Genomic DNA, 22,771 nt, shown 5'->3' on the forward strand with positions numbered 1-22,771 from the left:
GGGCTAAGATTAGAGTAACTCTAAAAAAGGATTGCATTGGATGTCTCGTAGCCATTATTCTACAATAGCTCCAGTTAGACAGATAGGACAACCACCTCAAATACATGGCATTTTACAAACTTAGGTCTCTGCCCTGAGGAGTTTACCATCAAAATTTGGACATAGCCAGATTAGGCATTGTGGCAACCCCCCCTCCAACAATAAATTAGTCTAGCTGTGCCTCAGTACATCAAAAGTGACTGTCCGAGATCCCAATATTTAGGACTCAGGTGTCTGTGGCTATGAATGAAGAGGGGGCGTGGCTCAGTGACAGAGCATCTGCTTGGTTGCAATTGGTGATAACCAACTGAAGGGCAAGGCTGAAATCCAGCAAGTAAAGGTGAATTTAGAGGGGTGGGGGATCAGAAGGAAGATGGAAAGCCTACATAGTGCTCACAACCACCTTGAGAGGTGGGTCACAGACCACCCTTTGGATCAGCAACTGAAGAAATCTGCAGCCTGCTATTCCAGGATCAAATCTGACTGCCTGGTTAGCCTTTTCTTCGAACTTTGCCACACCCACTCATAAAGTGAACAGCAATCCCACAACTATGGAGCGAATATACAAGCCCTGTGAATCTATTGCTGTCACTTTCTCAGCCTATTCGAGTGTTCAGTTTGGCTGCTGCCCAGAAAGAGCTCAGGGCAGACGCTAGTGAGTTACCAAAGTGCAATTTGAGAACTTAAGAGGAGCCATCCCAAGTCAAGCTACAGGTCCATCATGTCAGCTTTCACCAGAACTTGGCAGCTTGCAAGGAAGGCATAACAGGGCTGGTCCCTGTTCTAGATCCCCAGCATCCGAGGTATACTGCCTCTACACATGGAAGTTCTATTAACTCCATACACACTGCAATCCTAAGAACATTTTCCAGGGAGTAAGCCCCACTGAATACACCTGAGTAGGATTCTGAGTAGACCTGCTCACTGCTCTCACAGTTGTCTAATCCTTGAAAAAAAACCAGCACCATGCCATGTGGCAACGTAGTCCCACTAGCCCTTAGCAGAGTTTGCAATTAAAAAGAAAAATCCCATTTCTGATGGTAAACTTCTGTGTCCTGCGAGACTTTGCAACTAACTAGCGATTCGGTGTTTCAAGCAGCGCTTGATTCTCCTTAGACTCCCCTAAACCTTGGCACGGCAGGCAAAAATCCCGAGGCGAGACGCGCCTGCCGGTTTCCTCCCGTTCTCCTCCGGCAAGCGGCCAGGCCCCGGTCGAAGCTTCTGGGCGTATCTTCCGCTGCCACCGCCAGCAGCGAAGCCGCCTTCGCTCGGCGCAGCTTCGAACCCGCCGCCTTCTGGCAGCCAAGCCGGGGGGGGGGGGAGCCCGCAACACGAAGGGGAGAGCGCCTCAAAGGCCACTTACGTGCAGGCGGAGAGACGCGGGGGCCCCTGGGCGGAACCCAGGCGGGAGGAAGCGGGCCCGGCTGCTCCGAGGAGACCCAGTCCCGGGCCATGCTCCGCAGGCGGCGGCGGCGGCGCAGCGCTCTCCCTCGCCCTGCTGCCCGCCGGGGAAGGCGCCCGCAGCTCCGCCGCGGGGCCAGGGCGCGCCCCCTGCGCTCAGCTCGGGGAGCGCCTGGGGAGAAGCGGGCAGCCCCGACCCGACCCCCGGGGATGCCGCTCGGGCCGGTTGAATTTCCCTCCCCGCCGCTTCTGCTGCCTCCCCGGCCGCATAGAGCGCGCGTAGTAGAAGCGGAGCGGCGAGTCACACGCGCTATTTAAAGGGGCTGGAGGGGCGCGGCGAAGGGGCCACGTGACCGCCGCGGCGCCCTTCTGAATGAACCGGGAGGGAGAGCCGGAGCCGAGCCGGGGAGAAGGGAAGGCGGGTGCCAAGACGGTGCCTTTTAGGCTGCACGGACAGGGCCAATTGGAGACTGGGGAAAGGAGACGCAATAGGTTGCCTTGGGGTTGCCAGCCTCCAGGTGGGGGCTGGAGATCTCCCGGAATCGCAACTGATCTCCAGGCCGCAGAGATCAGTTCCCCTGGAGCAAATGGCTGCTTTGGAGGGGGGGGGCTATATGGCATTATATCCTCCCCTGGCTGCCCCACCCCAAATCTCCAGGAATTTCCCAACCTACAGCTGGCCTCCCTCCCCGCCTGCTAGCCCTGTAGCTCTCATTCCGAGCCCTGGCAGGAAATGAGGCTCTCTGCTCCTTTAAGAAGCAAACCCGCGTCTTTCTTTTCTTTCCAGGCATGGGTGGGGGGGGGGAGATGCAGTTGCGGCTTTGAAAATGAGCAATCATCTTTCCGCCTTTGAGCCCCCCTTCGTTTCTGTTGAGAAGCCACAGAGGTGGCGCTTTGAAGACGATGAGAAGGTGGAAGGGGGAGCCGAAAGCAGCCACCCCTGTGTGTGGTGTGTGTGTTGTGCGCGTCCGTCTCCGGGGCTTGTTGTTCGCTGCAATGTGGCTAGACAAAGCCTGCTAGGAGAGGCGTGTTAGGATGCCACGCTGCCCCATAGCCTCGTTACGGAAGAAAGGCGCCCCCCTCCCATTAATCTACAGTTATCCAGGCTAGAAAACTGTGCCACGGTAGAAACCTCTGCAGAGCCAAGCACTCTGTCATCTAGTGGGCTGTGTGACTACGGGTTGCACTTCCAGGAAAGAAGGGCGGTGTGGTTTTGCTGACCCCCCCCCCCCACTACACTTCTCCAACTCCCTTCTCCTCCTATTGTGTGTGTGTGGGGGGGAGGTCCCCGGTCCCTTGAAAAGCAGAATGGGGGCATTTCAGGCTGCAGAGAGAGCCGCTGCCAGGGAGGGGCAAGGAAGGGCTGGTGGAAATCTTCTGGGAAATGTTCTGCAGGATCCAAGCCTTTGCATGTGTGCATAATTCATTAGAATAAAATGAAATGGTAAGATTTGGTTTTTCTAAACATTTCTATTGTTTTGTAGTGACAGAAGCCGGAGATTAAATGCGTCTTCAAAATAAAACATTAAACAAGATGTCATAATCACACACACACACCCCGCGCTATGCTGGTCAGCAGTACCAGCTCCTCTGCCCCTGTACTGGCATCTCTCAGCCAGCTGGCTTGGGCCCCCAAGAAGGCGAACGTCGTGAGTGCTGGCACCTTTTTTAAAGGAAAAAATCACTGCTCATAATAATAACAAGGTAGGCCTTGGTAGGCAAGAGCCTGCCTGAATGCTACTGCCTGTTCTTGACTTCTGTCTGGCATTGCAAGGAAAGTCCAAGGCCACGACCCTAAGAGCGCATGCACACACACAGAGAACTCTCCAATTCTGCCGGGATGATTCTTTATGTCTTCCACATGATAGCTCTGATTCTGCTACAGTTCCAGTCAATTATGCACAGATCACAGCCGATGTCCCAAAGCGTGTCTGTTTGTTTATATCCAATGACACAGCCAGCCAGGGGGCTCGGAGTGCCAAAGATAAGTCCAGGGTTTGGTGGGACTCCGAGGAGCACATAATGCAGATGGGAAGATAATCTGAAAATAAATCTGTGCCAGCCACATAGGTTGGTGCCTCTTGCCAGACTGGAATGAATCACTGGATACGAAAGCAGGAACTTTCCTAAGCCAGTTTAGTACCTCAGGATTCCTATATGTGCACCCCTTTTTGCTGAAATCTGGTCATCCAGATGTTCGTGGTGTGCTATATGTGAATATCTTGTTATTCTATGTCCTCTTTGTGCCTCCTCTCCAGAAATATAACCTATAGATCGGAACACAGGCAATTCCCAAAACCTTTCTTCGAAGAACTCCATGCAGAATTAGGGTATTTAATTAGGGTCTCCAAACTAAGGCTGTCCCACAAAATCTGCAAGGATTCTGCTACATGCACCCCAAATCATCTTCACTCAGCATTTCTAAAAGGGGCTTGCTTCCATATACAGGGTGGCATACATAGGATGAGTAGTGGTTGGAATATTGGACTGGCATTGGGGAGACCCAGGTTCGAATCCCTTCTCTCTATGGAGCTTATTGGATAACTTGGGGCCAGTCAATTCTCTCAGCTGAGCCAACCTCACAGGAAATGGAGGAAGGGAAAGCCACATGTGGTGCACCACTCTCCTTAGAGGTAGTGCTCTTTTTCAGCTGGAACGCAGTGGAATGGAGTTCCGGCACCTCTTGAAAATGGTCTTATGGCTGGTGGCCCTGCCCCCTGATCTCCGGACAGAGGGGAGTTTAGATTGCCCTCCACACCGTGGCGCGGTGGGTAATCTCAACTCCCCTCTTTCTGGAGATCAGGGGGCGGGGCCACCAGCCATGAGACCATTTTTGCTGAGGGCAATTTAAACTTTGAAAAACTCCCTCCCTGTTCCAGCTGACCCAAAGTGACTTCATCGTGCAGTCCTGGGAGCATGTGCGCACTTTGCGCGTGCGCATGTGGTACCAGGGGCACCACCTTCCACCAGGAGTTGCCCCCTGTGCTGGCAACCCACTGAGTTCCCCCACCTCTTTTCCCAGAAGAAAAGCCCTGCAGCAATGCACTCAGTAGAATAATGAATTATTCCCCCACTTTCCCAGTAATGCATAAATCTTATGCGTCTTTCACTTCTGGAAGAAAAAATGATCCCGGATTGGGAGGGAAAGATGTTCTTTTTTCCTTTCTCTTTTTCACATTATTCAGCTCTCTGCACTGTGTATCAGATTCCGCCAGCTGGGCTCAGATGCCAGACGTTTGGCTTTTCCTCTTCTTTCTCGGTTTTCCCCTGTGTTGCCTGCTTCCTCCAACCTTACATTCTGCCAAGCTTTTTTCTGGCAACAGAAAGAAAAAATGTGTTTCCTTTAGCTATAGGTGCTATTTGCATGTATGACTGAGTTGCTATTAGGAAAGGGATGGGCCCAGGTGCTAAAGGAAAGACCGTGGCTCAGGGGTAGAGCACCTGTGCGCGTGCAGAAATCCACAGATTCCGTTCCCAGCGTCCTAACTAAAAAAACTCCAGCAGAAAGTGTTCCTTGCTTGAGACCCTGGAGAGCCACTGTCAGTTAGAGTAGACAAGGGTGAGCTGGATGGATCGATGGTCAGACTTGGTAGAAGGTAGTTTTGCATGGAAAAAAGCAGCCTGGTCATTGTTGGAAGCCCTTCCCTGGACAGCCCGGGTGAGCCTGATGTCATCAGATCTCAGAAGCTAAGCAGGATCAGCCTTGGTTAGTAATTGGATGGGAGACCTCCAAGGAAGTCCATGGTTGCAGAGGCAGGCAATGGCAAACCACCTCTGTTAGTCTCTTGCCGTGAGAACCTCATCAGGGGTTGCCATAGGTCAGCTATGGCTTGGGGACACTCTCCCCCACCATTCTGGAAGAGGTCCACCTTCTTGTTTTCCTTCCTTGAAGATAAATACATCTGGACATTTCCCACCATGCTCTAGTTTCCCTTTATTTCTGCTCCCACTAAGACCCAGTTCTCATGTTCATTTTTGACATGTAGATGCTTCCATTTCCACATGTGTCATCCTGGAGGAAGTCCCCCAGTCTTCCAGACACCAGAGAACAAATTAACAGCACTACAGCAAGAGTGAAATAAGTCACTTTGTGGTGACTCAAGCATATCATATCATGAAGAGCAACAATGAGTCTTAGTGTCGAGTTAATCACAGCAATGATTGCATTTTTTAAAAAATGGCTCTCTTTTGATCACTGTAATGCAATGTTTGCCCTCACCTGGATAGCCCAGGCAAGCTGGATATCATCAGATCTCAGAAGCTAAGCAACATCAGCCTTGGTTAGCAGTTGGGTGGGAGACCTTCAAAGAAGACCTGGGTTGCAATGGCAAACCACCTCTTGTTAGTCTCTTGTCTGAAAACCCCAGCAGGGATTGCCATAAGTCAGCTTTGACTTGCCAGCACTTTCCACCACCATTGCAATGCAGTGTATTCTGAACATTAGATAGCTGGGGCACAGTCTTTTTTCTTGGATTAAAGCTAGAAGCATACTTCACTCTGCACTGCACTGAAGACATTTAAACTGCCTTCTAATCAAGCCTTGGTCTCTCAAAGTTAGTGTTGTCTACTTTGACTGGTGGCAGATCTCCAGGGTCTCAGGCAGAGGCCTTTCACATCACCTCATAACTGATCTTTTAGCTGAAGATGCTGGGTATTGAACCTAGGACCACTGAGCAACAGCCTCTCCTGCAAAACCAGCATATAAAAAGTGAATGGTCAAATGGGACAGCGAGGAGAACTTTTCTTATACTAGACACAAGATTGGGATTTTGCCATTATCATTTTTTAGCAAAGCAGGACCCCATAGATACCAGGCTGGGTTTCAGAAGATGAGCAGATGTGGCAGGGATAATAAATGGAATCAGTGGTAAGTCATAGCTGACTTAGGGTGACCCCTGGTGGGGTTTTCATGGCAAGAGACTAGCAGAGGTGGTTTGCCATTGCCTGCCTCTGTAACCCTGGTCTTTGTTGGAGGCCTCCCATCCAATTACTAACCAAGGCCAACCCTGCTTAGCTTCTAGAGATCTGATGAGATCAGACTCACTTAGGCTATCTATAGCTCAATTAAAACAGCAACTAGAAGCAAGTGGCCTAATGGCTGGGGAGAAGATACTGCAGTCAGGGTCAAATCTACAGCACCAAGGACAGCTCTGTGGGTAACATTTATACAGTGTTTTTCTCCCCGATGGTGACCCAAAGTGGCTTACATCATTCTCCCCTTCTCCCTTTTATCCTCACAACAACCTTGTGAGGTAGATTAGACTGAGAGTCAAACTACAAGTGACGCCTGACACTAGTTGGACACTTGTCAGCTTCCCTCAAGTTTTGATGGGAAATGTAGGCAGCTTGGTGGAATGTTGGATAAGTGACAATTGAAAAGTCCATGGGACAGCAGTCGAAGAGCCAAGCTGCAAGACCAGGATGCCTACATTTCCCATCAAAACTTGAGGGAAGCTGACAAGTGTCCAACTAGTGTCAGGCATCACTTGTAGCTTGGCTCTGAGAGTGTGACTGGCCCAAGGTCACCCAGCAAGCTTCCATGGCAGAATGGGGATTCAAATCTGGGTCTCCCATTCCCACACGCTAACTACTGAACCATGTCTTATCAAATAGAACCTGTCATATGTATTCTTCCCTGTGTCCACTAGCCTAAGTATTCTTGAACATCATTGCAGGAACAGCACGTGTGAACTCAACCAATGGGTAAGAATGTAATTTGTAAATCAATATTGCTCCAATTTTAAATTGCCATCTTGGTTGTTCTCTTTCCTCCTCTATCTTCTTCACTCGAATACAAGAGGTCAGTTGCATTTTAAAAAATCCTTATTTAAGACAAAGCGAATCATTTTTCAAGTCACTCTTTATTTTGTCCTGTGGGATGATTTCCTTATATCTCTGGACTATTAGCAGGCCCTAGTTATTAGATTTTCCTCTTTGAAAACTGGATATAATTTCTATAAACATAACAACAGTGACACCTTCACAAAGACATCACGTCCTCACCCCCCGTCAATGAAACCTTTATAATAAGATTTGAAATGATTTTTACCATTGCAGGTGTACTGGCAGCATTGCAGAGCATAGGTGTACGTGTTTTAGGAGGGTGAGAGAAGGAAACAAAGAACTGGAAAGAGCAAAGTAACAGAATAATAGTCTCAATCTCTGCAGAAAAGTTTACCCTACTCCAAAGTGAAAACTTCTCAGGATGCTTCCTGGCTTCATATCAAAATAATAAAGGTCAGTGTCGTGGTTGCCATGTTTTAAAGGTGGTGACTATTCAAATGTCAATGTAACTTTGTAGTGATTTCCCATCATGTCCTGTCTGCCTATAGAAGATCTTAAAGAACCAGGGAGGATTCTGAATTTCTGCAATTTCAACTCCCTAAGCCTTGACCACTTTTCCCTTGTGTAAATCATGCCTGTGATTCCCTCTTTTGGCATCCATTCTTTGCCTCCCATTTCTCCCGTAAAATACATTTTTGATGTTGGTGTCCATAAATCAGACATATATTATACAGATGTCAGATTTCCGTCATCGTAGTCCTATGACTTCACTTATCAGATGCCTTATTCTATCGATTGCACTGACTTACATTATGTAATCTGCCCTGAGTCTACATGAGAAAGACAGGCTACAAATAAAGTAAATAAATAAATATCAATGACATCCCTTGTGTGAAATAAAATGTGTATGAAAATCACATAATGTACCTACCTAATACAAGCAAATCCACAAAACTAACAGCGAAAAAGTGGAGAACTGAAACTTTGGACAAACTGCACCTGCCCAGTACATTTTAATCCCACATCTCTTCCAAGGAGCTCAGAGCAGCATAAACAGTTCCCCCATCTTATTGAATGAATGAATTTATTTGCGGTCAGAGACCATTACAATGGCAAATACATCCTTAACAGTCAATAAAATAGTTAAATCCAGTGTAAAAGTGTAAAGGACACAGAAAAATACATTTAGCATTAAAATCTTATCTTAAAACGTATATAGTTCTCTGGGAACTGCAGTAATTCTAATATTTAAAACACTGACATTAAAATAGTTAAAATAGTAAAAAGAGCAGGGCAGACTATGTATGGCTATACTTTTTATTATAGAATTTAACCAAATGGAGACAGAATTTGGCTATTTGTCTAGAGATGGTTGGATTTTCATCAATTAGGAGTTTCTCTAGGCAGGCCTTATTTGCCTCTGCAATTGGTCTGTCTAAGAGTAGGGAAATAAACTTGTCCCTATAGACTTGATGGAAAGGGCAGCAAAAGAACATATGAATAAGTGATTCCACTTCACCAATGGAGCAACTGCAGCGTCTGTCCCCATCTTATTTTATCCACACAATAATCCTGTAAGGTAGGTTGGGTAGGATGAGAGTGACTAGCCCAAGATCAACCCATAAACTTCATGGTAAAGTGAACTCAAGTCTCTTTGATACTTGTCCAGCAATCAAACCAAATACACCACACTGGCTCTCTTAAAAATATAAAAAGAATGGATAAACAGCTGGAAGCTACACGTGGCATACTCTTTTTGTATATGACAACAACAGCAGGATTATATGCTCAAAAATGGAAAGTTACATTGACTACAGTAGAAGATTGGCTGGAAAAATTGATGGACTCTGCCGAAATGGTTAAATTTATGTCTTTAATCAGGGAAAAGACATTAGATAAGCATTTGAGCGTTTGGAAGCCCCTTATAGACTTTTTGCAAGAAACAGAAAGAAATGAACTAATGATCTGTGCTTTTGAAGGAAGGGAGAGAAAAGGAATATATGGACTGAAAGGAAAAGTAATTATTTATGGTAACTTTAGACCTTTTCAAATAGAACATTGGTATTTTCTATATCTTTCTTATTTTTTCTTTCCTTTTTGTCTGTATGTCTTATATCCAATTTTAAAACTCTAATAAAATTGTGTGTGTATGTGTTATGTGCTGTCAAATTGCCTCCGACCTATGGCAACCCTATGAATGAAAGACCTCCAAAACACCCTATCATTCACAGACTTGCTCAGATCCTGTGAACTGGAGGATGTGGCTTCTTTTATTGAGTCCATCCATCTTGTATTAGGTCTTCCTCTTTTCCTACTGCCTTCCGCTTTTCCTAGCATTATTGACTTTTCCAGAGAATCTTATAAAAAGGAATATCCGCTATGTCTCCGGGACTACAAATCTCATCCAGCCCTCCAGCAACTTGCTTAAGGCCCAGATAATTGGTATATATATAACCAATTATTAAACAAACAAATGGCAATTCAAACACAGTTTGTAGACTCTAGTTGATTCTTTGTTACAGACAGCTTTGAGATTCCCGTATGTAGGGTAGCTTCAGATTCTTACACATGAAGCTGCCTCATACTGAATCAGACCATTGGTTTATCAAGGTCTACTCAGACTGGCAACAACTCCCCAGAGTCTTAGGTAGAGGCCTTTCACAACACCTGCTGCCTGAGCCCTTTAACTGAAGATGCTGGCGACTGAAGCTGGGACTTTCTGGATGCCAAACAAATTCTCTACCACTGAGCCACGGCCCCAAGACATCTCCAACAATTATGATAGTTACTAATTAGAAAGCAACACAGAAAAGGCCCACTCAAATGGTACTGAGAGTGAAGAATAACTTGGTTCCCTACTAGTATCATTGTACAGATGAATTTGGATAAGTCTATATTATATTTTTTGCTCCTCCTTTTACCCAGGAGCTCAGCGCACACATGCCTGGTTCAGCCTTCGTCCATTCTATGCCTGAAGTCATAGTTTGGTGTTCTGCTTTGTTTGGAAAGCTGGTTAATAAACATACTTTTAAAAAACTCATCCAGCTTTTGTGAGAAAACCGTACAGGTTATCTACTGATTACCGTGTACTGCCATCTGCTGGGGTGCAGAATTTTTTCCCCATTTCATAGTTCCTGCAAGTATCTGCCCTGCTTCTGCAAAATCCCCATTTCCTTGGTTTCTTTCGAAGCTGAGTTTGATCCAGGGTTAATTACATAGTAAAATGCATGGGAGCAGAAACAAGATAAATGCTAGTGAGATAAAAAAAACTGGGCCAGAGGCTTGAAAAGATGTTAAGCTCTGGATTTTGGATTGTGTTGTTGCCAAACAATGGAGATGGAGTGAGAACAGCACAAAACTAGGTCTGAAGTGGCAAACTGAAAATTTACATCCGTGCATTGCTCACTATTATTGCAATATCTACAAACAAGTAAAAGACAAACGACGTCAGTCCACTGCTGGGTCCCATTTTCTCAGTTCTTTACCTCCCATCATCATTTTATCTTCCTTCTATGGCCCCAGGTCACTGCTTTCTTCCCTTTTGTTGCTTCTCCAATTGCTGCTTTTTCTTCTACCTTCACCCCCATTGCCTTTTATTGCTCTTCTCCCACCCATGGTACTGGGGTGGTTAGGCAACCCCCTAATGCAAACTTTGATCCCACAAGGTCTTGCAAAATTGTGGTTGTTCTCCATTCTTGAAGGGGGTTAATGCCCCATTTTTAAAAAAGTTTTCTAATTTTTCTGCACGTTTGGAGGGAGGGTTCCCTCAGGTTTGCAGAAACATTTCCCCAGTTGTTACTAGCCCTGTTGTGTAGATTTTTAAAATTCACATGCTGGAGCCCATTTTCAGAATTAGATCTAAGATATAAACCATCCCGTCTTGAGCAGAGCAGGTTCTCTCGGAGCAGAAAAAAAAGATTTCAGTTCATCTCTTGGCGGGTGCCACCAGTGACATGTTGTAGTTTTCCTCTGAGTCAGCCACAACTGTCTTGAGTCTTAGCTTCTAGTGCAAGATTAAAGTCAAAGACAGTGACTCCAGGCGGTGTTTTAATTTGGTCTGTAAGCTGGTCTCCAGGATGAGGGATGTCACTTCCTGTTTGTCACTGAAAAAATAAATCAATCACGGGAATCAGAGCCCAGAAAGACCTCTGAGATCATATTTGTCTACTCTGATTCTCACTGACGAGCCAAAGCAAACCAGGATTGAGAATTCAAGTGGCTCTCCAGAGAATTTAGACACAATCTAATTCAACCACTTGGCCCAATTTTAGGGAGCATTTTACTGTGGCTTTATCAGACTTCCAGTTTCCACAAAGCAACTGGCAAGGGTAGAGAAGGCTCAATCAGGAAGAAGATTTATGCAACAAACCCTGTTAACTAAAACTTTCAGCGTTTCTCCCACTGCTGCTAACAAAATAATGGGGGAGTTGCAATTTCTAAACCTTTGATATGTTAATGCCAAGATGGAGGGAAATGAAAGGCATTCTCCTTAAGGGTATAAGGAAGTGATTGCCTAACAGGAATCCAGGCCAGCCTACAGAGGGATGGAATCTGTTCAAACGAGTGGGTTGGTTTCCCTTGAACTCCTCGTGGACAACAAGCACGTCCGCGATGCATGCTAATTGGGTAGTTTCATCCTTTTCCCCCAAAGGAGGAAAAGAACATAAGAACATGCTGGGTTAGACCCAAAGTCCATCTAAGACAACATTCCGTTTTCAACAGAGGGCAGCTAGAAGCTTTTGACAATGCCCAAGAAAGATGTGAGCCTTCCTTTCTCGTTTGTCCCCAGGACTTGGTATTCAGTGATACTGTAACGATGTACATAGAGGCTAATTTAACCATCCCAGCTAATAACCCTTTATAAGTTCATCCTCCATGAGTATGCTCACTCTTTTTTCAAAGATGCCCTCTTACCTGGTCACCATCAATATATTGTGTAGAAGCTAGAGAAACCTGATATAGAACCCTTCTAAGCTTATGGATGAAGTCTCCTGTCCCTGGCACATTAGGGAGAGATTGTCTCTTGAAAACTAGCCACTTGGGTATAGGGGTGTTGAAGAATATGGGATATGTGAATGAATGAAACCCTACCCTCCAGTCATGGTTGACTTATGGTAACCCTAATAGGGTTTTCATGGCAAGAGACTAACAGAGGTGTTTTGCCACTGCCTGCCTCTGCAACCCTGGTCTTCCTTAGAGGTCTCCCATCCAATTACTAACCAAAGTCAACCCTGCTTAGCTTTTGAGCTCTGACAAGATCAGATACATAGGGTGGTTTCATTGATGTGAAGTACCATTTGGGGACAAAATGACTATTGAATCAGCTTTCCTCCCTGTAAAATTTCTCTCATTTAATATTTGTACCTCTCTTAACTCCATTCTTCTGTAAAAAATTTTAGCTTGAAAAGTTAAAAAAAGGGAGATGGTAGCCCATTTGTGTTGGAGTGCAAAGGATGGGCATAGGGTGGCTCTGGTTAAGCTGCTGGAGCACCAGAAATCTTTTGGCTATACTGTGCTTCAAAAGCAACAACAGCAAAAATTGGAACATGTAGTTCTGTAGGTGAACATCTACTGCCTTGGCTACCTGTTGGGACAAGACAAGGATTCTTAACACAAGTTATCTTTTTTTGTCCTTCTTACAGCCCCGGCTCTACTTTCTCTTCTGTCTTCCCCCCTCCTACTCTCTGTTTTCTTTTCTGTATTGGGGGGGGGTTCCTATCTGTCCAGCAATAGACTATGGCTCCCTAAAGGGATACCCTTCTACATATCAGCAATGAAATAAACTATAGCTATCAAAACGGTCCGCAAGAGATGGCTTTGAGGTTTTGGATTGCTCTTGGAACTTGATGTTGGAATGTTACCTGATCCTGGACAGTGACCTTGGACTGCTTTTGGACTGCACTTCTGGATTATGTTACCTGGACTTTGACTTTGGACTGTACCCCGAGAGCTCTTGCTGTGGGACCTGTTGTTGTTGTTGACATTTGCTTCCATCCTGGTGAGCAGAACATAGCACAAAGGTCTTGCCATGTGTGGTGGATACTATGTGTGGTGTGAAGACCAGACTTTCTTCCTATTGATATTTTTCTGCAGTTCCTACAGACAATGAAAGGAAGAAGTAGGGGCGATTGCAGTAAAGACAGTCCTCATAAATAGACAGAAGTTTCCCTTTGCGTAAAGAGTGATGAAAGAAGAAGGAGTAGTAGTAGTAAATTTTTCATAATGGAAATCTTTTCTGAAAAACCAAACAGATATTTGTGCTTCCCATTGTACGGCGGCTGTAACAATATCATGCAAACTGCATTCTGAATGAAGGTAACTGCCAATCACAAGGCATTAGATGGTTGCTTTCTCTCTCGCATGTGTTCAAACACCCCAACTGGGAACTGCTTGCCTCCAATGAAGAGTCTACGGTGGGGGAGAAGTAATACATAAAGCTTGTTGCAACAGCCCTAATGCTCCACTGGAACGAAACTTTGTTCCAGGAACAGACATTTGTATGCATGACGAAGGAGAAGTGATGAAGAAAATCTATGAACATGGGTCCTAGCCAGCTGATTCTGGAGAGCTTTAACACAGAGACATTAAAGATTCTAGCTTTCAAAAGGAGATGTACTCACAAGACATGGTTCAAACTGAGTAAATACTGGTGGAAGAAACAGAGTTGAGCTGCAGTGCCAGAGCTAAGAAATGTCCTTTGTTGCATTTGGAGTCTTGCTTGCCATGCTATTCTGTGGTACTCAGGGGTAGTCTTTATGTGAACCTGGATTTTAAAAATACTGCAGATTAAACTAATTTAGATTGTAACTCCTGGAAGATTTCCCCCCTCTTTTGCTTATCTTTAGGCCAGTTCTCCACCTAAGTGGCTCCTTTGAATAACACAGTGAAGAGTGCTCCATTATGCCTCTAGGGCTTGGTTCACTCCTGTCTGGTGGTGGCATGAGAGGAAGGGACAGGTGTACCTTTCTTGGAGCAACAAAATACCTTGAACTGGTCTCAGCCCTGAGGGTTAGAGCTTGGGAGAGCCAGTTTGGGGCGAGGAGAAGGACCTCAGTGCTAGGCCCTTGTGGCCCTTTTTATATGTGTTAGGATCATGCCCCCTGCCATACTCTGGGGGGGTTGAGGTTCACTGTCAGGCTACAGATCTGATCCTCTGTGACATACTTTGGGAGTGCTAGAGAACAGTCTCAAGAAGCAGTGAGACGCTAAGAAAGGAATGTGGTTATCAGCGTTGCCATGGAGACATGGCCAGATGGCCTGAAAACTGAACTGAACTGGCCATAACAATTCTACTTTCTTTCTCTTCACTTCCCATTTCTGCATAGATGGGAACCTAGCTAAAAAAGGAGGGGGTTTAGAGTAGAGTGGGTTTGTGATGAAGGGTTTAATGCTTAGCAGGGGGAAAGGACAGTCATTCCTGACAAGAAATGCCAGCGGTGCTGTACTGTTAGAATCTCAATAAAGCTTTAACTCATGTACCTATGGATCCCGGCAGTGATGTTACTGAGAGCTAAGCTGGCAGTCCCTGACAATATGCTCAGGGAAATGCTGATTGCCACTTCGGAGTCAGAAAGGAATTGTCCTCCAGACCAGATTGCCTGGGGCTCCTGGAGGATTTTTGCCTTCCCCTGGACATACAGCAGGGTCACTGGGGAAGTGAAGGGGGGAGATAGCTGTGAATTTCCTGCATTGTGCAGGGGGGTGGGGTACCTTTCAGCTCTATGTGTCTATGTCTAAAGTCATATAATTGTGCCACTTTGGTGTAGTGAGCCAGTTTGGTGTAGTGGTTAGAGTGTGGGACTCTAATCTGGAGAGCTGGGTTTGATTCCCCACTCCTCCACTTGAAGCCAGCTGGGTGACCTTGGGCTAGTCACGGCTCTCTGGAGCTCTCTCAGCCCCACACACCTCACAGGGGGTTTTGTTGTGGGGATAATAATGGCATACTTTGTAAACCGCTCTGAGTGGGCGTTAAGTTGTCCTGAAGGGTGGTATATAAATCAAATGTTATTATTATTGTTATTATTCACCTGCAAAGCAACCATTTGCTCCAGGGGAACTGTTCTGTATGGAGATCAGTTGTAATTCCGTGGAGATTGGCCTCCCTAATTAGCACCGTGCAAACCTACCAAATGCTGCCTCTGTCAGAATCGGGCTGCACAAGTCCATCACGAAGGCAATGAATCCAGCCACAACCTAAACAGAGGTAGGTTTATAGTAGCAGATCTTCTACATTAGCAGATTCAAAGTTATTTAATTTTATGACATATTAATTCCATCTTATTTTAGCCTGTGTTGCACTTTTTATTTATTTATTTATACTTTAGTTAGACCTCACCTATCTTCCCATCGGGGACCCAAAGTGGATTACAACATTCACTCTTTCTCTATTTTATCCTTATAACAACCCTGTGAGGTAGGTTAGGCTGATTCAAGGTTACCCAGTCAGCTTCCATGGCAGTCAAGCCCTGCTCTCTGTGCCTCCACCTTCAGAGATGAGGCTGGTGGTAACTAAAGACAGGGCTTTTTCTGTGGTGGCACCTCACCTCTGGAAGACCAGAGCAGGTTTGCTTTTTAAATTTGAGCAATTGGGTGGGATGCTGCTTGGATCTTTTGTCTTTTATTTCTAGGAGGAAAGTGCCTTCCTCTGAGTGTTTACTCAGAAGTAAATCTCTCCACATTCAATGGGCCACCCTTCTAGGTAAGTCTTTTCTTTTGCATAAAATGCTGAACAATTCAGGAACGGTGCATGGAAGAGTCCCTGGGGGCAATCCTACCCACAGCTCCTCAAGGCACAGCATTGATACTACGGACGTCCATGAGATCTCATCATTTCTATTGCTGTTGATGATGCACATAGAACTTCTGCTACTCCTTTGCACAAAGTGGAAAATCAAGGGAGAGGTTGAGGGATAGTTCTATGCACTGAGCTCTTTGTGCCCGCAGTATTAATGGTGGCATTCCATGACCTTCTGCTGCTGGCGGCGAAACTGTGTTGACATTTCTGCCGCTGCAGGAGGGACTTGCCTCTGCAAAGACCGTGCCCTCAATTACATGCAAACGCTGCCGGCAGACTAAAATGGGAGCCAAGACAGAGACCTCCATAAGAAGCCATCTCCCTAAAGACAGGAACGGTACGAAAGGGGGGGCCATATCCTTGGCCTTCGGTGACCAGCAACAACTTTTCCTCCGGTGATGCCATGAGATATTTCTTTGAAAAGGGAATGCTTCCAAGCTGTCATTACCATATTCTTTTCCCTTGACCTTATTTAATATTACTAGAGTACAGAAAAAACAGAATGTCAGACCAGTTCTTTTGTAACCTTGGTGATTGCCAGGGTAATTTAATATAACTGATGCAGCGAACCCATCTCCTATCATCTTTTACTATTGCCCTCATTCTTTTTCCTATCCACAGCTTTGCATTAGAGCTATACGTTCCCAGGGGGAAGCTCTCCTTTTTTGCTTCAGGTAGGTAGCCCTGTCGGTTTGCAATAGAACAGCAAGATTTGAGTCCAGTGGCACATCTTAGAGACAAACAAGGTTATACCTAGAAAATCTTGTTGCTCTCTAAAGTGCCACTGGTCTCAAATCCTGCTGTCTTTTTTTTTTTGCTAAAACTGTAAATTATCTGTATCCAAACATAAGAAGCTTTATTATACGAAGGTCATTTATCTGTGTACATCTTCAGTGTATTCTGAGTGGCAGCAGCTCTTCAGATTGTCAGGCAGAGATTTTTCTCAATCTTGCTGAGACCTTTTTTTAAAAAAAAAAGATATGCAGAGGACTGAATCTGGGACCTTCGGGATACAAAGCATGCACTTTGGGACCTTCTGTATGTACAGTCCATGCACTTCCTCTCAAATAAAACTATTCCTGATTAATCTAGTAAAATATAATAAGCCATCTAGTAATCTTTTACGTTGCTTTGGCTTTTTATTCATTTCCATTCAGTTTACCCTCATTTTTATTTATTTTTTATTTATTTATTTATGTCATTTATAGTCCACCTTTCTCACTGAGACTCAAGGCAGATTACACAGTATGAGGTTAATACAATCAGTATCAAGTAAGTACATTTCAATACAATACCATAAGGTAAACAGATACAAGTTTAAAGACATAGCATTAGCAAGGATCCAAGACATAGTAGGGCCGATTCCGCACGGCTTACCTGAAGCTGGGATGTTGTAGAACATGCCAGCAAAAACGCGAAAGATTGCGTTTTCTCGCATGAGTTTTGCGCGACATCACGCAAAACTCGCGTGAAAAAATGCGATCTTTTGCGTTTTTGCCGGCATGTTCCACAATGTTCCGGCTTCAGGTAAGCCGTGCGGAATCGGCCTAGATATTGAAGCAAAACATAATAAATTCTAGGACTAACATTAGACAGCATGGAGCAGTGGTTGTACATAGGAGTACATATTTAAAGCAGCAGATAATATATGAAGCAAAAATGGTGATGAAGTCTATGATCCCCAACTTGTTAGTGAAGCACCTGAGACCCTATCCCTACAATGCAGCCCTCCCATTTGAGGAAAAAGCCTTTTTGAATAGTTCGGTTTGCATTGTTTATGGAAAGCCAGGAGAGTGGGGGCTCTTCTGACTTCCTCAGGCAGGGCATTCCACAGGATAGGGGCCACCACAGAGAAAGCCCTTGTACGGGCTGCTGCTGATTTCACCTGTGTGCAGCCTGGTACCTGCAGGAGACCCTGTTTTCTGTAGTCAGGCTATGTGTGAGTGTGCATACACACATGTAAACTACAGAAAGCCATAAACAGACACCTTGGAATACCTCTTCACACATCTGAAGAAATGTGCTCTGACTTGTGAAAGCTCACCCCACAATGCATTTATTAAGTCTCAAAAGCAGCGTTCCCCAACTTTTTTCAGCCTGCAAGCACTTTGGAATTATGACACAGCCCAGTGAATGGGATAATACTTCCCAGTTCAAGGTTCAAAGGGAAGAGAGGAAAGAAAGCATGTTCCAGGGAGACACTATAAATGGTGTATATAGTTAGTTAAGCCAGTATGTTAATAAAGCTGAATTCTACTTTCTATTACTGACAAGTGCTGGAGTTTCTGAATCCAGAGTGTCTAGTTGCCCAGCTAACAACACAGTGGACGCAGCCACAATGTGACTACCACAGAGTGACTGCCACAGGAGACGAAGCCAGCCACAATATGGCTGCTGCAGCTTACCGTCAGTCACACAGTGAAGATTCTTGTGTTGTGTTGGCAGCTGCTGCTGAAGCAACATTTTTAAAAATCTGTACAGCCACTCAAATCTTCATTGGCCGATGAGAAGCCTTGCTTGGCAAAAGTTCCACCTGGCACTGCACATTTCCTAAAACACTTAGCGGGCACCAGGAAAGGTGTCAAGTGGCTCAGTGGGAGCCATGGTGCCCAGGGGCACCATATTGGAGATCCCTGCTCTAAATGCCACAAAACTGGGTTGGTCTTGCTTCAACAGAATATTTTTTAAATTTTCAAATAGTTATATCCCAGGCTGAAAGCAGCTTGTGTATCAGAACTTTAAACAATCTCTCCCGATTAAAACATGACAACCAGCCCCTGAAATCCCAACAGAATATCGAGCAAATTACTAGATCACACTGAGTGTGAACAACTAACAACTGTCAAAGCCTCACCGAAGCAGTTCTGCTTTGCAGAATTTCCTGTTGCAAGTTAGCCATTTTCCTCACTTACTCCAAAAACTATTCCAAAGCACCAGTGATTGAGCTGCAAATCAGCACTCTGCTGGTTCGAATTCCACTACTGCCATGAGCTCAGCAGGTGGCCTTGGGTAAGTGGTTAGGTTGTAAATCAGCACTCTCCTGGTTCGACTCCTACTACTGCCATGAGTTCAGCAGGTGCCTTGGGTAAGCCGCTCCTCTCATCCCCAGCTCCCCAGATGAATTATGGGGATAATAATAACACTGACTTTGTTCACTGCTCTGAGTGGGCACTAATCTCTCAAGAAGACTGGTATATAAGCACAGTTGTTATTGTTATTAATCCTCTGAAATGGTCTATATAAATAAAGCTGATTCCCAGAGTTCTATGAAGCATCATATCAAGAAATGAGACTCAAGGCAGGTGTATGAAGATTAAGATGTTCCTTCAAAACTTGCATTCCTCTCCCCCGCCAATAAGACATAAACCCAAGTAGCCTCTAAATAAGGGCCAGCAGCTGATTTCCCCTCAAATTGAATCAGCCCCCTAAAGTATGATTGGACAGTCGCCTCTCTAGCCAATATACTGTCAGATGTTGTTTGTTTTTATTCCTATTTACTACTTTGGTGGGGAGGGAAGGCAGCATAGTATAGCCTGATCTCATCAGATCTCTGAAGCTAAGCAGGGTCGGTCCTTGGATGGGAGTCTACGAAGGAAGACTCTGCAGAGGACAGCAATGGCAAACTGCTCTTCACTGGCCTTGAAAGCCCCTTGCTGGGGTGGCCATAAGTCATTTGCGACTTGAAGGCCCATATGTATATATTTACTACCTTCATACCCCACCTGTCTCCCGTTGTGGAACCAGACTAGCTCCTTTTTCCTTTGTCCCAAACTCCTGAGTATGCAGGAGGGGGCAGGAATCCTGGCTGAACATTGTGTCAGAGCTAAATTCTGGTCCAAGTTCTCAGAGATGCTCCTAGTTTTGATTGGGTCATAAGTCTTCCAAGAATAGACTCTTACTGCATATCCCTTTCTGCTTCTGGGACAGATAGATGATGTACAGAAGACAACTGACAACAAAAGGGCATTGAAATATTCTAGAAAGAATCATAGTTTTGGTTGGGGGGGGGGGTCAATCAATATGCTGTGCCGTGCCCAGACTATTGATGTGGGAGGCTGACTGGCTTTCATAAACCAAGAAAATTAGATTCCTGCTTAAAAGCCTGTATTCCATCCACCAAAGTGGGTGACATTAAAAAAAACCAAAACATTATTCTTTTGAGGATTCAGCATTGTAAGGTAGTTCTTAAGAGACATATTTTAAACCTCCTGTATCTTCATTGTCTCTTTGCCTTGGCAGCAATTCATGCAGATTTGCGATGGCGGGTGCCTCATCTCTTGGCACATCTGTACATCTTGTTCTTGGCAGAGCGAGCGCTACAACACTGGATGACCTTGATATCGGCTTTGTTCGAGACAGAATTGTCATCCCTTCCGATGCAGAAATGAATGTGTAGTATGACAGCCATGCTCAAAATTCCGTGCCCCTCTCTTTATGCAACTTATTTATGTCATTTAAACCCTTCTTTCACTCCAATGGGGGCCCGGAGTGGTTTACATCATTCTCCTCTCTTCCATTTTATCCTCACAACATCCCTATGAGGTAGGTTAGACTGGCCCAAGGTCACCTAGCAACCTTCCATGACAGAGTGGGGATTTGAACCTGGGTTTCTCAGATTCTAATCTGAAGCTCTAATCACTACACCGCACTTTAAGAATGTGTAGCATTTCATAGAATCATAGGGTTGGAAGGTACCTCCAGGGTCATCTAGTCCAGCCCCCTGTACAATGCAGGGAGTTCATAACTACCTCCCCATACATAAATTTCAAGTGTTCAGATCTCTCTGTCTCTCTGTCTCTCTCTCTCTCTTTCTGTATTTTCTTGTAATCTTTACAACAACCCTCTTAGGCACATATCGGCACACTCACTGTCCACCTTTGCAGCCCCCTCCCGCTGCCTTAGAAACTGAAAGCACATAGCAAGATTCTAGAATAACATACAGAACAGAACTGGTTAGAAAATGGATAGGATTATTGGAGAGCCTTGCTATCAGACTGAATTGTTTGTTAAAATTTGTAACATGCCTTGAGTCTCAGTGAGGAAAGGCAAGCTATAAAAGAAGTAAATAAAACAAGCCAATTTTTCATTATTTTATTATTCAATTGTATTTCTTTTATAAGTCGAAGGTGACTTGACAGCACTTAACACACACACAAGCAGCATGATACAATAAAGGTCAGTGACACTAGCAAAACCACCAAAGGAAGTGTAATGAGGGGGAGGACCCATGAACACTAAAAATGCTTGCACACGGACCACAGCAAGTTACAGAGTCTTTAGTTACACAGCTTAATTGTAAAGTAATACTTTACCACAGCAACACAGGTGACAGAAAAACAGTCTTTCATTAAGAAAGTATTCACAGGGCAAAGGACTGGTGCTGTTTATAAAGAATCCAAAAGCCCACCCTAGATCACTGAGACAGTGTAAAGATTGGGGGAAAACCCCATTATGCCTAGGAACCTATCACTGCACTCCTCTTCGGTGGCAAGATTGATATAATGCTGCTGGGAGGATAATGTCCATATCACTTACATTATCTGCTACCTCATTCTTCCCATCTTTCTCCCTCCCCCTTGTACTTGTCAAACTATCAGACAGTGAGCATCAGGCATTATCAAGGAATAAAATCTTTTGTGATTATTTATGAAGGCTTTTTAAAAATCCTGTATTAGTTATTATAATGCCTATATTAAGATATGACACATATTAGTCTCTAATCGGTATATTTTAGCTGAAGGAACTGTCAGGGAAGCCTTTTTCCCCTAGGAAAACTGAACTTTTAGAAACGTCATTCATTCATGTTAATATGCACAAAGTTTAACATTCCTCAGTGTTCCCTTCTTCAATCATTCTTATTAATTGTTAAGTTTGATTTCCAACTACTAGGTAAACTTTTCACTTTTCCATCATGCCTTGAAATCTCATCATTTCTCCATTTTTGTAAGGATTATCCAGTCTGAAAAAGAATTCTGGAGAGCCCAGAAGCTATTGTGGCAATATCTTTCCTCTTAATTAAAAGATTGTGGGGCAGAATTCTTTCCCTAACAAACTGACTTAGCTACTTGTAAATTTTGTCATAGTAACTTTTTGTAATTCTTTGATATGCCAGCAGAGGGTACTGGAGAGTCAATGTTACCCAAAGTGATGTAAATTGAATATAGATCATTTATTACTAACAATGAAATTCTAAATAGAGCCACTCCAGTCTAAGCCCATTGAAACCAATGGGCTTTGCCTTGAGTAACTCTGTTTAGGATTTCACTGTAAAAGCACCACAAATCTCCACTATTCATTTTACCCAGAATCATACTTTATAAAAAGGTATTAGATCTTTCCACCCCTTGGGAAAAATGGGGAGCATACATGAAGTCTAAGGCCCTATTATTTCTGGATTGTTCCCCAATCGGGAATGAGGGCCAAGCTACAAGTGACGAATGACACTTGAACGGCAAGTGTATTTCTCCCTGTTCACTTGCCCTCCACTCAATCCACTTGCCGTTCAAGTGTCATTCGTCACTTGTAGCTTGTCCCTGAGAAAGATCCAAATGCACATTCATTTTTCATGTGAATCCATCAGAAATTATAGCCTGGGTTTTTTGCTTTCTGCCTTTTTTGGGTATAAATTGCTACTATAAGAAGCCCCCAATGTCTCAGAACAATAACTATTCATGGAGTATTTTAATGTCCCCCCTTGGGGGGAGGGGAAAATCCCTGTTCACTGTTTAGAAAGTAACACATGGCCTGAAACAT

General features: G+C 44.6%; 1 protein-coding gene across 1 annotated transcript in view; it reads right to left on the minus strand.

Moving 5' to 3' along the window:
- Positions 1-1,488, minus strand: part of KCNJ5 (potassium inwardly rectifying channel subfamily J member 5) — a 49,729-nt gene extending 48,241 nt beyond the window's left edge. Inside the window, exon 1 of the mRNA XM_054997800.1 lies at positions 1,403-1,488. The gene's annotated coding sequence lies outside the window, so the exon portion shown is untranslated. The remainder of the gene's footprint in view (positions 1-1,402) is intronic.
- Positions 1,489-22,771: the final 21,283 nt, after the last annotated feature.

Source organism: Eublepharis macularius, chromosome 14 (genome assembly GCF_028583425.1).
Source record: "Eublepharis macularius isolate TG4126 chromosome 14, MPM_Emac_v1.0, whole genome shotgun sequence".
In the NCBI taxonomy this organism is placed as follows: Eukaryota; Metazoa; Chordata; class Lepidosauria; order Squamata; family Eublepharidae; genus Eublepharis; species Eublepharis macularius.